Genomic DNA, 13,590 nt, shown 5'->3' with positions numbered 1-13,590 from the left:
AAAATGAGGTATCTCAATGGCAGGGCTATCCTGATTGGGGGAAACACCACAGAAGGTAAGGAGTTGAGGGATAAAGTAAACATGCCTCCACAAATCAATTTATCAAACAATTCAGCAATGCTGTACATATTCTCCTAGCCGATTGTTTTGCCGAAGTAAATTTCTCCATGGTATAATTATAGAATAATAATTATTGTTAGTAGTAGTATTAGGGTATTTATTGAGTGCAGACCTAGCTTTAGTAAGCAACAGAGTGCTTTACAATCATAGGGGGAAGAATCCGCGTAGGGAGCAGTGAAACAAGGAAGTGGGGAGCTAATGACAAGGGAGGGCGGTGGTCAGCAATGCAACTGCAAGTAACCAGGGGAGGGAATGGTGGGGATCCCATTACCCGGTTTCACTTTACATGGGGAGTGGATGGTGTATGGACAGAGTCCATACACCTCGTTTTATGAACGGACATATGTATTGTATAAAGTAGCAAGAGCTTTACATGCAGATAATATATTTCCTTTGGATACACTGGGGGGTCATTCTGAGTAGGGGGTTAACGGCACCAGTAAGGATGCTGGTGCCGTTAACCCCCTACTGCTGCATTCCGAGGTCCCTTTGCGGGTCCCACTAGGGCCAGCTCACTAGGGCCGGCTGGTTTTACCAGCCGCCCTTAGCTGGACCTGTTAAGAGACCATGGAGCTTATAACAGGCCCGCAATTTGCAGGCCTGCTATTAGCTCCTTCCCCATTCCCATTGAGCCCGATGGGGGCTCAAATGGGAATGGGGAATGGTTTTTGAAATGGGGATTTACCGGGTCCGCATAGGTCGGAATGTCCCGATAAGTCCCCATTCCGACACCACGGACACGGACACGGACATGGGTTTGGAGGCAGCCATGGTGCTATTTGCACCATGGCTGCCTCCAAACTCATAATGACCCCCACTGTCTGCGATTATATAACAGCGTTGGTGACTTCTCTGGCATATGTTAAATTTTAAATGTTAAACAATGTGCATATAACTAGGCATATAGCATTATGCATATAACTAGGCAACCTACTTTGGTTTTGAATGACACTTTATTAAAAAAATGAAATGCATAATAATTCCCAAAATAGCTTGTGTCTTTACCAAGAGTGTAGGGGCGGGACTGTCCCATAAAAAGGCTGTTGCTCATAATAGTGGAATTTCATTCACAATGGGCCTCATTCCGAGTATGGCGGTAGCCATGGAGCAATTAGCTCCATGGCTGCCTCCCATACCGGTACCGCCTCCGGGTTGGTTCAATGGGAACTTACCGGTCCATTCCGACCTTGGACGGACCGGTAAGTCCCCATTGAAAAAAACATTCCCCATTCCCATTTCAGCCCATAGGGCTCAATGGGAATGGGGAAGTAGCTAATAACGGTACCACAATTTGCGGTACCGTGTTTAGCTCCGAAGTCCCTTAACGGCACCCGTCCACAACACCTGGTCAGACCAGGCGTTAAAGGAGGGACCCGCTAAAAGATCTCGGAATAGGGAGTAAAGGGTTTACCGCCACTGGTGTCCTTACCGGTGCCGGTAATCCCTTTGCGCCCAACTCGGAATGAGGCCCAATGTTGCTAATTAGTTAACTCTGCAAGCCACCTTCGGAAAACCGTCTCACGCTTTTGCTGCAAAGAAAATAATCAAGAGGCTGGTTTGGCCTGTGAGTCTGCTTGAGAGACTAATGTTGTGGACTCATGGATGAGGATACTCAGTCCAAGGCAGCCTTTTCCTACCTTACCCAAAGACATGTTTAAAGTAAACAATTTCAGTGTTTTCACTGGTTGATGTAGTCTTGCTTGCATTGCTTCCCTCGTGCATTAAAATACCCAGAGCCTACTGTTAATGTGATACATGTGAGGGCATTGTTTTTGCTTTCCCTTGTACTTCCTCAGACCAGTAAACGTATTCAGAACACATTCTTTACAACCATCACACATTCATTAACGTCTGGCAACTTTGATTTAATTTGTATCTCTTACAAGTTACATTCTAATTCAGGTTCGGGGGATGACTAACAGCCCCTCCCATTCCGTCGATCACGCATGTCCTTGTCCCACTGACAGTATATCATTAGTTCCAGATTGGAACTTGGTGCCTGTCACTGCAGCAGCATTGCAGGTCCTGTTGATCATCGGTGCCACATACTAAAGTCATTTAGTCAATTCAATTCAATGACATTGCTTCGAAAGCAATGTCATATGAACCATTCAGTTATAGTGCAATTCAGAATTCTAATCTCAATCACTTTTTTTTCATTTTGGCTATGCACTTAGTTCTCATTAATGCTGCAATATTTGGACAGCAACAATTTATCATCATTCAGAACAACTGAGACAAATATTGATGCAAGGTAAAATGTATGTGTTCTTGTATATTGGGCTACACTGCATTTCGTGAAGCATTTTCTGTAGCTGTATCATGGAATTAGCAGACAAACAATAGTTGCTGGTGAATTCGAAGTGTAAACTCACTCTCACAAACACTGGTTCAGAGTGCGCTGAATATTTGTGATCAATTTTTAAATTTAGATATGTGAATGAGGACTGCGATAAAGGTTGATATTTACATTTTGGGTTCACAATCATAGGACATTTGCAAATTGTTCTCTTCCATCACAACATAGAGTAAAAAACAACCCAAATACCTGGAATAATCACTGCACCTCTTTTCATAGAAAACAAGGTTTATTAAATACACAACGGGTCTCAGCTAGTTCAGTAGAACTAAACTTACATGGAGCTTGTCTTATCTCAAGACGTTAAACCTTTTATAGTGGAAAAAGTAGTTGGTGGTGTTGTCTGGTTTAAGGGAGGGTATCTTTAACAGTGAGAGGACCCATGCCTCCTTTAAACTGGTCGGGACTTTGCAGGCGGTGAAGGAGAATTTGATCAAGGCACTGATAAAAGGTGCCAGTTCTGTGGCACAGTCTTTGATTATGGAAGCAGGGCAGATGTCACCTTGGCATCTAGTGGGTTTCAGGCTTTGGATGATGCTCAGGGTTTCTTGAGGTGAGACTGGCTTAAAGTGGAAAGTCAGGGGTGCAGGTGGAGGTTGTGTTGCATTGGCATGGGGGTTTGGGGTAAGGGAGTTGTGTTTTTGTTCAATCTTTTTTTGAAGGGAGACCAGTGTGTCAACCAGTGCTTTCTGGATGCTAACACACTATGCGTCATCTTTGTTGCAGCTGTGTTTGGGAAAGGAAGGTGTTTCTAATTTGTGCAGAATAGCAAAGAGGTCACATGAGCTGTAACTGGAATTGGTAATTCTTTCATTGTATGTGCATTCTTTTGCTAGAGGGAGTGTGTTTTTATACATGTTGGCTATTGATGGGAAGTTACTTTAGTTTGTGTCAGAGGGACACGTTTTTCCAGGTAGTTTCAGCTTCTCATGTTTTTATTTGTTGTATGGTTTTCGGGTCTGGAGTGAACCAGGAGTTGCGGTGTGAGAGGGGCTTGGTTTTTCATTGAACAAGCGGTGCCACAGTGTTGATGGATTTTGATATGGTTGAATTGTAGATGTTGACCAGGACAGTTGGATTGTCTGGTATGGTTGTTTGGTGGGTGGCGATTTCAGCTAGTAGGAGAAGAAGGTTTGTGGCTGTGATGTTTTTGTAGTTACACGAAAGGCTTAGGAACTTGAGTTGGCCGGTGATGGGGTGGTCTTTCTGATTTGGTAGGGTAATAATATTGTGTTGTGATCAGCCCAACTGTAAGATTTACTAGTGGTAATGGGAAATTTAATGTTTACGATTCAGTCGAGTATTCGGCTCTTCGCTTGGGTGGGGCTGAGGATGCATTGGGAGAATCCTAGTGTAGCTAGTGTGTTTGTTAAGGAGAGGGCGTTGCTGTCATTGCTGTCATTGAATCCTAGGTTTAAATTGCCTAGGAGAAGAATTTGTGAGGAGGGCTTGGTGATTGAGGCTAGGAGTTGTTGGATGTTATATATATAAAAAGAAGCATCAATAGTAGTCCGTTCTCAGGGGCGACGCATTTCGAGGAGACAATTCTGTTCTTCCTAGGCCTAAACGGACTGGAAAAGAGATTAAATTGAACATTAGCAGAGTTATGTCATACTTATAGCATGTTTGATTATCTAAACAATGTTAAATGATTGGTTATGGGTAAAACCCTAACCGTCTCTTGTGTAAATTAACACAGAAAAATATGAAATTGATTTTGACGGTAAACTAAATAGAGAATTTACCTCCAACATATACTTTGTTTATACGACCGTATGGAAACATCTCAGCCCATTATCTCCAACATGTTTAAAAAACAAATAGGTGACAAAACAGGAAAAATCAAGCACACTGCAATCCACAGAAATGATAAGCAACATTGGTATGCAAATGAAATTGACACTGCATGCATCAGGATATGACAGAAGGAGAGAGAGGAGTAGTGCCATGGCCATCCATTGCAAAGTAACACATCACCAATATGAAAAGCACCATACTTCCTTATCTGGTCTGGCTGTCCAATCAGCTTTCCATTTAGTAGAGCAATACAAACAATATTATTGTAGAGGTGGGGGAGCCAAAGCCGGCTCGAACCTTGCTTTGGCTTGGCTTATTTACCTCAATGAAAAAAGGGGCTAACTTGTGCTGAGCTAAGCATCACCTCATCATCTGTTACATTTGCAGAGTAAATCAAAGTGATGCTGCCACCCAGTGACAGGTAAAAGAACTGCATGGAATCAACTACTTCAATAGAGTCTGTTATGTATCTCTTGCCAAGAGTTGAATGGTGGCTCAAAGGTAAATATGCAATGGGAGTATATGTGATCTGAAACGTCAAAAATTCTAATTGTGCAGCCAAAAAACCTGGCCTCTGCACTGGCCTGTCTAAGCAAACCTGGGCAGTTCATTCTACTTTAGTTGTTCATATTTCCTTTGACTTCCACAATTGTCTTCCAAAATGCAACGTTTGTTGTGGAAAATAAAATAGATATATGCATAGTGTATTGAAGTACAGTGCGTGTTTGAACTTCTATAATATGCATACCACATGTTGAAATATCCCTTAATTTGTGAATTGCTCTGTCCCTTATGAGCCATGATGCTTGCTAAAGGAAATAAGAAACAAATCGTGTACTAGACTATTTGGTGAACAAGACGGTGGGGCATTTCCCTTTGCTGTATAAGGAGCCTCTCAGGACATTTTCCTTTACTTCCCACATATGCTTTGGCAATTGGAAATGGGGTATCCACATGTTACCCAGTTTGTTAATCAGACGGTGGTGAGGTCACAATTGGTGTGATGCTTTCCCAGGCATGAGTTGTGACACCTACCACACAACTCTTTGCTCTTTGTCCACAATCTCCCAACTATGCAGAACATGTGTGTGTTGCCTGTTGCTCCCACTTGTGCCTGCTGAAAAGACTCACGACAGCTCTGCTGGGGTTTAACGATCATTAGAAGCTGTGCACTGTAAATAGCTCCAAGTCTGTGTGAACCAATGACTGCAAGTAGCTGAACTTTACACACCATAATGTTGTTGTATGTCAAAGACTTTAAAGTACAGTTGCAAAACACAGGGTATTGTTTATGCAGATATCACTTAGCAATTTGGTAATTCCATTCAGAATGGGAAAGACCAGCTATAATCACTCTCTCTTTTAGCTTAACATGAGGTTTTATATGTTTGTCAGATTGATTTATATTGCGATCTGTGTACTTTCAAGCCAGCGTTATGGAACAGAGCATTATTGTAGCTCCTTAAAACTATGCATTGAGACACATGTATATATCTTCTAGAAGTGAGAAACTATGTGGTCAATTGTCAAAAATGCAAGTTTGCAGAAAGTACGTGATACTGGACACATCATTGATATGACTGTGCCATAGCTTCCAAAGTGTGCATGCCACGTATGGGTTTTCTGTTATGGCGGAGGGGCGGTAGGACAAGACATCAGGTATGGATTTGTGTCATGGAACGCAGGGAAAGGGAAAGGGATGACAGGTATGTGTTTTTTTTTTGTTATAGGGGTTGAGGAGAAATGGTGGCAGGTATGGTTTCTATATTTAAGGGTGGCAAAATATGTATAGTTTGCTGACTCGGCTCACATTTAGCTGCCTCAGGTCTACCCATGCAGTCTTTGGGACCCACGACAGAGTTACTGCAGATCCTTGGCTGACAATAAATTCCATCTGATCTAAAAGGACTATAGTTTCGGTAGATATCATATTTCCACAATACTAAGGGACAGCAAATTCATCTCTCAGCTTGACGAATGAGAAAAACAATTTGCTTTTAACTGTATACAAAATATGAATTAGTACACACCTTCTCTATTCAACTTCTGAACACTACAATGAACTACCAAGAACTGTGATGCGTTACATTCATTGCACTTTAATTGGCTAGCACATGCTCTGCCTAGTTGCTAGCATCTATGTTGCAATGAATATTTAACTTAGATGTCCATCTGCCTAAAGATTGTTTGCGTTTGTTTTGATGGTCTTCCTTCTTTAGAAATGCAGTTTCTAGGAGCACAAGCTGCCAAACCGTGCAGTGGATCTAAGTTCATGTTCCAATAGCTTCGAGGAAGGCTGCAATGAACCATATTGGGCCTCATTACGAGTTTGGAGGTAGCCATGTTGCTATTAGCCTCGTAATCAGCGCTTCCGTAATGAAGGGTGCTGGTCCCGTACCGGCACCCTTCATTATGGGTTTGGCGGTAGCCATGGAGCTGTTAAACACAGGGCGCTACCTTGGAGTGGCAATTGTAATAGGCCCATGCGCTGACAAGAGAGACCCACACTGCTAACTTTCACATAAACTCTGCTTTGTTCCCAAATTGTTGCCAATATGTTTGTTCTAAGAAAAAATGTGCCCTGCAAGGCCACGGGACAGTCCTGGGTGTCTTGGTGTCCACGCTATCATCAAACAGGTCAAAGCAAGCTTCCTACTCCCACCCAACACACCACGAGTCATAGCCAGTATAACTGTTCCAAGACCCCTGAATTCCAAGATATATGTTGATCCTAGAACACTGACCATAAACCAATCCACCATAATAGATCTAAGAGCATGGTTGTCACACCTTTGTTTCACACTGACATAATATGTAATGCTAGGTAGGTACACGGAGGATAAAATAAAATTTAAAACTGAGGGTGGAAGCCTTGGTAGCTGAGAGACGCGATTGGGAAGATTCAAAGATGTGCGGGTTAGTGTGATCTCGAGACTCCCACTGTGCCAGTCTTTGAGCATACCAGGTGCATTGTATAATGTAGGGTAGCACTGTTTGAAAATTGAACTAATTCATCCTTTCGTCTTGGTTCCCAGGAGCCGATGAGGCCAGCAGACCCCACGTGATGGAAGTAGGCTGACCATATATAGGGTCACACCAACCAGCCATTCCGGTTTCCACTGTATACACATGATTTTTAAGCTTCTGCTTGCACCCTTTTTTAGCAGAACATTCCATGGCAGCATAGTTCTCTGCTGGTGCACATATTTTTGTAGAAATAAAAACTTGTTATCCTTGCAAGAGTTCCTTGGGTCTGTTTCCCCAGCTAGTTGTTTTTCTACTGGTGTGAGTGTTTTGGGGTGTGCCTTCAGTAAACGGTGTAAGACTAGAGAAAGACCTTGGAACAGTTAAATAATTCTGGAATACAAGTATCTGGGAGTGATGTGCGTCCTCTGGGCTACGGGAAATTGATTGAAAACAAAATCTGTAGAGGTACTCAGCTTATAATGCAATTATAAACTGTAGTTAGGACTCAGGCTGGCCTTTCATTTGCGTGCATTATACAGCGGTATAAACAATATTTCTGCTTGGAAATGTTATGCAATTCAAGGTTTTGACACTGCCTGACCTAACATGTCTCGACCACATCGAAGGAGATTTTTGGAGCAAACTTTTGGGTTTGCACCCATCAGGTCCGGTTGAACTGGTTCGATTAGAACTGGGACTTACATCTCTGTGCGGTACGGTTTTAAGAGGTAGGGGTTTTCTCTGCATAAAAGCAAGAACAAATCCTACATGTGGGATCATTAAGTGTATGGGTGAGACTGGTAATGGATCAATTCTTCCATTGGGAAGGAATTACAACTGACTGATTGAGGACCTATTTGCCATGATTGATTGGCAGCCAACTGTTGAGGCAGCCCGTTCACGAGCAGAGATGACAACGGTCTTTAAGAGGAAACTTATCCTTTGGGATTGTTACAACTATTCCCACATAGCGAGTCTGAAAAGCTGGGTGGCGGTTTCTTGGGTAATCCATCTGTAAAGGAAAATGGAGCCTTACCTATTATTTCGCATAAATGACTTGCCAGTCTTATCTGTCCATGTTCCTGAATCAGGGTTGGACATCAATGAACGCATCTGCCGGATTTGTAAACACTCACCTAAACTTGAGACAGCAAGACATGTTATCATGGAGTGTGTGTGTAGATGGGTAACTTATGTGGCCTGGTTTATTCATATGACTCTATCAAACGTGAAAACCAATTCTACTTCTGCCGATTTGGCGTTTTATCGAGTTTGGAGGATTGTGAGTGATCAGTTGCAGGAGAAGGCTTAAGACCTAATGAGATGCTTACATGATGTATAAACTAAGTTTACTTTTGCCAAGGGCAGTAAGGGGAGCTTGAAAGTGATTCTGAAATGTTAAGTTTGTATGTGAGTGAAGATTATCTTGATTTGTTCCCCCATGTCATAAAGATATGCAACAAGCACGTTGACATCTGTAAGATGGGTTGTGTCTGATGATACGTAGATCGTTTTATTCAATGAAGTTGTTAGACTTTATAGATTGATAGTTTGGGTAACATGTTGTGCTGTAATGCACTGTTTTGTTTTGTTTTGTTTTGTTTTATACAATTGAAAATAGTGTTTGGTATTGCTTGTTTGTTTGTAGTATTGTTCATGTATTGTTTTTAATTCTGTAAAGCTCATTGAGCTAAATCACAATTAAGATTATTATTATTACAAATAAGAAAGTAGCATATTTCTGTGGTGCACACAGTATTAGAGACATTGAAAGACATCTTTCAACATGAAACATGTCAGAAGTTGATTCTTGCAAACCACCTAACACTTGGCATTACTTATTTATTGTGTATTGCTCACTCAAAAGGAACTAAAACTCGAGTCAGGCTTTATGTAAACGTGATGGAATAGCAGACAAGACTCTGAGTATTTTCAGCAGTCAGCAATTAGGACAGGGATTTTTTTACAATACTGCCAACAGAGCTAGGGAGTTTGTCATTACTGAGAATTTAGGGGCGATAACGCCAGATCAAAACACAATGGTATTGCTGAAACTCAAGGAGGACACCCTGGTTGAGAAGTGCTACATCGGACCCTAAAGAGGACTTGAATGTTACATTGATCACTTACCATTTGTTTACAAATGTGCTTAGAAAGAAACACCCTCATTGATGTCTTGTTAGATGTCAATAGACTCAAAGGCTTCTGCCATTGTAGTGAAGACAGGGCAGACCAACAAGCAGGAAAGACGTGTTCATTACATACCAGGGGTAGCTGGTAGGACAAGTGGTGCGTCATTTGTATTGTTAGACATTCATTCATATCTGCTGTCTTAGCAAGGCCCTGTCTCAATGTTGATATTTAGAGCTTATATACAAGAATCTATGGTTTGCTGAAGGAATACACTTTGATCTGAGCAGTATTACAGTTAATGACAATAGTTGTTACGGTCAAATAAAAATGCTCAAGCATGCTTGTCCGTTTGGAGTAGAGAGCCATGTCTGACCTGGATTGTTAGACTTTCATTAACAGCTATAGCGTTGTTTGGAGCTTTGCATAACACTTGTAAAGATGTACTCGTTATTCTGCACACAAAAGACAATGAACTCCCATTCCTCAGTCTAGGTAGTTCCTAAAGGCATGGTGTTCATGTGAAATAGCTGGGCCCCACAGCAAAGGGTGTAGGAAAGATTAGGAAAGGAGTGGGCTGGACAACAAATAAGTAATGTGTACTGGGGTTTGCCACATTAAGAGTATGTGAAGAAGAACAAAAGGACTCTGAACACGTGGTATCAGATCACACTGCTCTGCAAGATCCTTCCATCACTGGATGTCGGGATCGTCACACTGACCTTTGTGATTGCACACATTGATGGATGAAATGTCCACAACCCATGGCTTCCTGACATCCACCTGTTCTTCTCAAGCCGGTCCACCGTGATATGGCAAGCTACATTCCAGGTTACAAGAAATGTGACCATGACACCCCCATTTTCCTTGACCCACTTGCTAATTATCCCACTTGGATTTTCATCAACATTACTTGTATTGTATACAAGGCAATCATCACCCGAACATGTGCCTACCTTGCGGCCAAACTCACCACTTCTGGTGATGCCTGTCTCCCCACGAACCAGATCATTACGAGGCTTGAACTGAAACTGGCAACCATTAAGAAGACCAACAAACATTTACCCTTCTCCTTCTATTCTCCAGCATTCTGTAATACATCCAGATGTCAATCTCGACCATTCAAACACTCCTCCATTTCAGGAAAGAACCTAAAACCCTGTCCTTCAAATAATTCTTAGGTGACTTAGCATCTAGTGTCCCCTGATTGAAGTGTCTTCGCCTCTGGTCTTGTAAATGTACCATTGTAGTTTCCTAAAGCATGTTCGCACTCTGTTGATCCCAAGCTAGGTTTCTGCTATGTAAAACATAAATATGACTACAAATAAAGGAATCATAACATATTACATTATGCAGGCAGTGTGGCTCTGGTTGCTGCTGAACCTAACACAAATGCAATTTAATCTGCATTTATATAATAAATAATAATAAACATTGACATCACATTTGAACCTGCTGCAATTCAACAAAAGCTGCGCAAACACCCATCTAACACATCGAGTAACATCTAGCCATAAAATCACTGAGAAACCAATCCTTGAAGCTTGCCCACCACCTGTTCAGCCTTAAAAGAGAGTTAACCACAAGAGCACTCCTACTGACGCCCCACAACCGCTGCACATTCCAGCTTTGGTAGTATTTTCAAATCTACGGCAGAGTAAACAAGCCCGTCTTCATTTTTGTCAAATCACCCTGCCAACCTAAAGAACTAACGTTACTGTGACTGTTGATTAAGTTTACAAATCACGTGGCGTGACCATTGTCTCTGGTCCTGGAGAGCCCAAGAAGAGAATACGAATGAAGGGTAGTTTCAGGTCCGTCCCAATTGAGAGTAGTTGTATTTGCCTTTCTTTTAAAGGAAATATTCCTATTCTGCTTTTTTCACTTGAAATGGTGGGTAGGTAATTATTGCAATGTGTATTGTGATTTTAATTATTTGTTTTAAACATGCTGCAAAGTCCCAATTAAATTATAGTAGAGTAATGACTGCATTCATTTCTTCAATGAGCTATCCCAAGCGTCCAGAGTGGCAGGATGCCCACAAATTAGGACTTGTATATATGTCAAAATGCAAAATGAGACTCCTTTTTAATGCATATGTACATTCTAAGGGCAATGCAAGTTTTAAATCAAAATGTCTGCTTTAGATTCCCAGACCAACTACCCCAAGAGAGTCTGCTCCCCCACCCCCAATTATCGCAATAAAACATCTAATAACAACTAGAAGATATACATGGTTTTGCTTGGGTTACAAAGTGAAAGAACGTTTCATATGGCTGCCCTGGCTCCCCTTTTGCAGATGACTGCATCAGCCTGCTGCCTGGCTTGCCTCTGTTCTTGTGTGTCTTGCTGTCTCAGTGCTGCTTGTCGGCTTGCTTGTACTTGAAGTCTTTGATGGCCTTGTTCAGCTGTCTGCGACGCCCTGGCTGCCTCTTTACTCTGAGCCTCAGACGCTTTCCAAAAGTAGATTGCCTCTTGGATGGCATGATTGAATTACATGTTTTTTCGTCAATAGGAATGTGTACATCTTGAGTGTCCATACAACAAATTATCATGGTTTTCCGCTTTTAATTTTCCCGGATTACTTGTACTGTTTAATGCAATTTAAGCTTTTGCTATGGTTGTTTGTTAAGCACATTTTTAGCTTTGCTATAGTCTTTCGTTAAGCAAAATATGCCTTAATTCTAATTTCACAGAGCAGTGGTGCTGCCCCAGCTTTTAAATTACCTTAGGAACAGTAAACTGTGCCATTAGATTCCTTGTGAAACGTTATCCCAGTTAGATCTCTAGATAGTACCCTCTTCATTTGTATAGCATACAGACAGACACACACTTTCAAAAAGATATATTATATCATAATAATAATAATATAATAGCAATAATAATAATAATAATAATAATAATAATAATAATAATAATATAATTGACCATTTCGAATATAGTTTGCAACAGCAATTGATTATTGAATATATGGGCGTGCTTATAATCACGGGAACAGCTCAGGTGACAGCTAGGAAATATGTTGAGTCAAAAAACCTTTCAGGTAGGCTCAAGTAACATTTATTTATTTTCAGGAACAACAAAAACAAACACATGCAATGGCCAGTCCCACCACAGAACACAATGTTATTAAACTATTGTTGAAAGCATTAATAATTTTATAAATGATGGATTGGATGTGCTTGTACGATTCATTGACACGTGTCAATATAGGAAGTGCAGTAATTGGGTATGCCAACTCATTCAGGAATGCTAAATCCTTCATCGAGCTGATATATGTTCCTTTGTTTTTCATGAAGATTGTCTTCAGCCAGTGACCAGATTCACCTTGTAGAGCCAATGAACTTGGTAGGAGTAAATACTATCTTCATAGCCCGAGTTCATCTCAGCATGAACTGCTTCGAGGTATCTATGATTCATCATGTTTGACAGGATGGAATTGAATGTATAAATAACCTTTTCCAGAAAGTTGTTCTGGGTGATGGATGCAGTGATGTGTGATGACATCCTGAGGCAGTGGCTTGAGCAGTACTCCAACAAACCAACTCTACTTCCATACAAGGGCCCATCAGTCTAAACAGAGTATTCTTTGGAAGATTGTAAAACAACAAGGCATGTTACATCTCCAGAAACTATATGGTCCAGTTTGTTGCCGGTGTGTTGGACATAGGTTGAGCAGCTCCCAAACAACATAGAATCGTTTGGTTACTCAACATATAAATATGGGTTGCAGGACAGATTCACTTACACCTGTGATTACACCTGTGTTCATGTTGAATCTATGGCACTACAATATTATGTCAGTTAATGATCAATCTGTGATGCATTGTTGTGCACTCATAACAGCAGTGTGATGTAGACTTTCTATAGATTGTATTGTTATGAAAAATAACAGTTGTGAATAATGTTCAGGACTACATTGGGTCTCATTATGAGTTTGGTGGTAGATCAGTAGTTATTCTTTCAAACTACCACCAAACAGAATTATTGTTACCACCACTTGGTCTGGCAGATTTACTGCTGGATTGCAAGTGGTGGTAGGCACTGTAAGTCCACATTTTATGGAGTCCATAGGACTCCATTGGGATTTTTGCAGGATTACCACCAGCGGTAATTCTCTAAATGTTGTCATATTTTGGGTGGTAAGGAGGCAGATTTTCCTCTAACCTTTTGCTGGAAGAAAATCCTCCACTTCACCACCAAACCGGTATTGTGGA

The 13,590-nt window shown here is 41.3% G+C and overlaps 1 protein-coding gene across 2 annotated transcripts in view; it reads left to right on the top strand.

Annotated features, from left to right (window-relative positions):
• LOC138516807 (catenin alpha-2) overlaps window positions 1–13,590 on the top strand; it is a 3,575,147-nt gene that overhangs the window by 893,703 nt on the left and 2,667,854 nt on the right. The window lies entirely within an intron of this gene.

The sequence above is a fragment of the Ambystoma mexicanum genome, chromosome 6q (assembly GCF_040938575.1).
Source record: "Ambystoma mexicanum isolate Mex_15411 chromosome 6q, UKY_AmexF1_1, whole genome shotgun sequence".
NCBI classification, from domain to species: Eukaryota; Metazoa; Chordata; class Amphibia; order Caudata; family Ambystomatidae; genus Ambystoma; species Ambystoma mexicanum.
The sequence above is the reverse complement of the archived record's forward strand: the minus strand, read 5'-3'. Positions and strand labels throughout refer to the sequence as shown.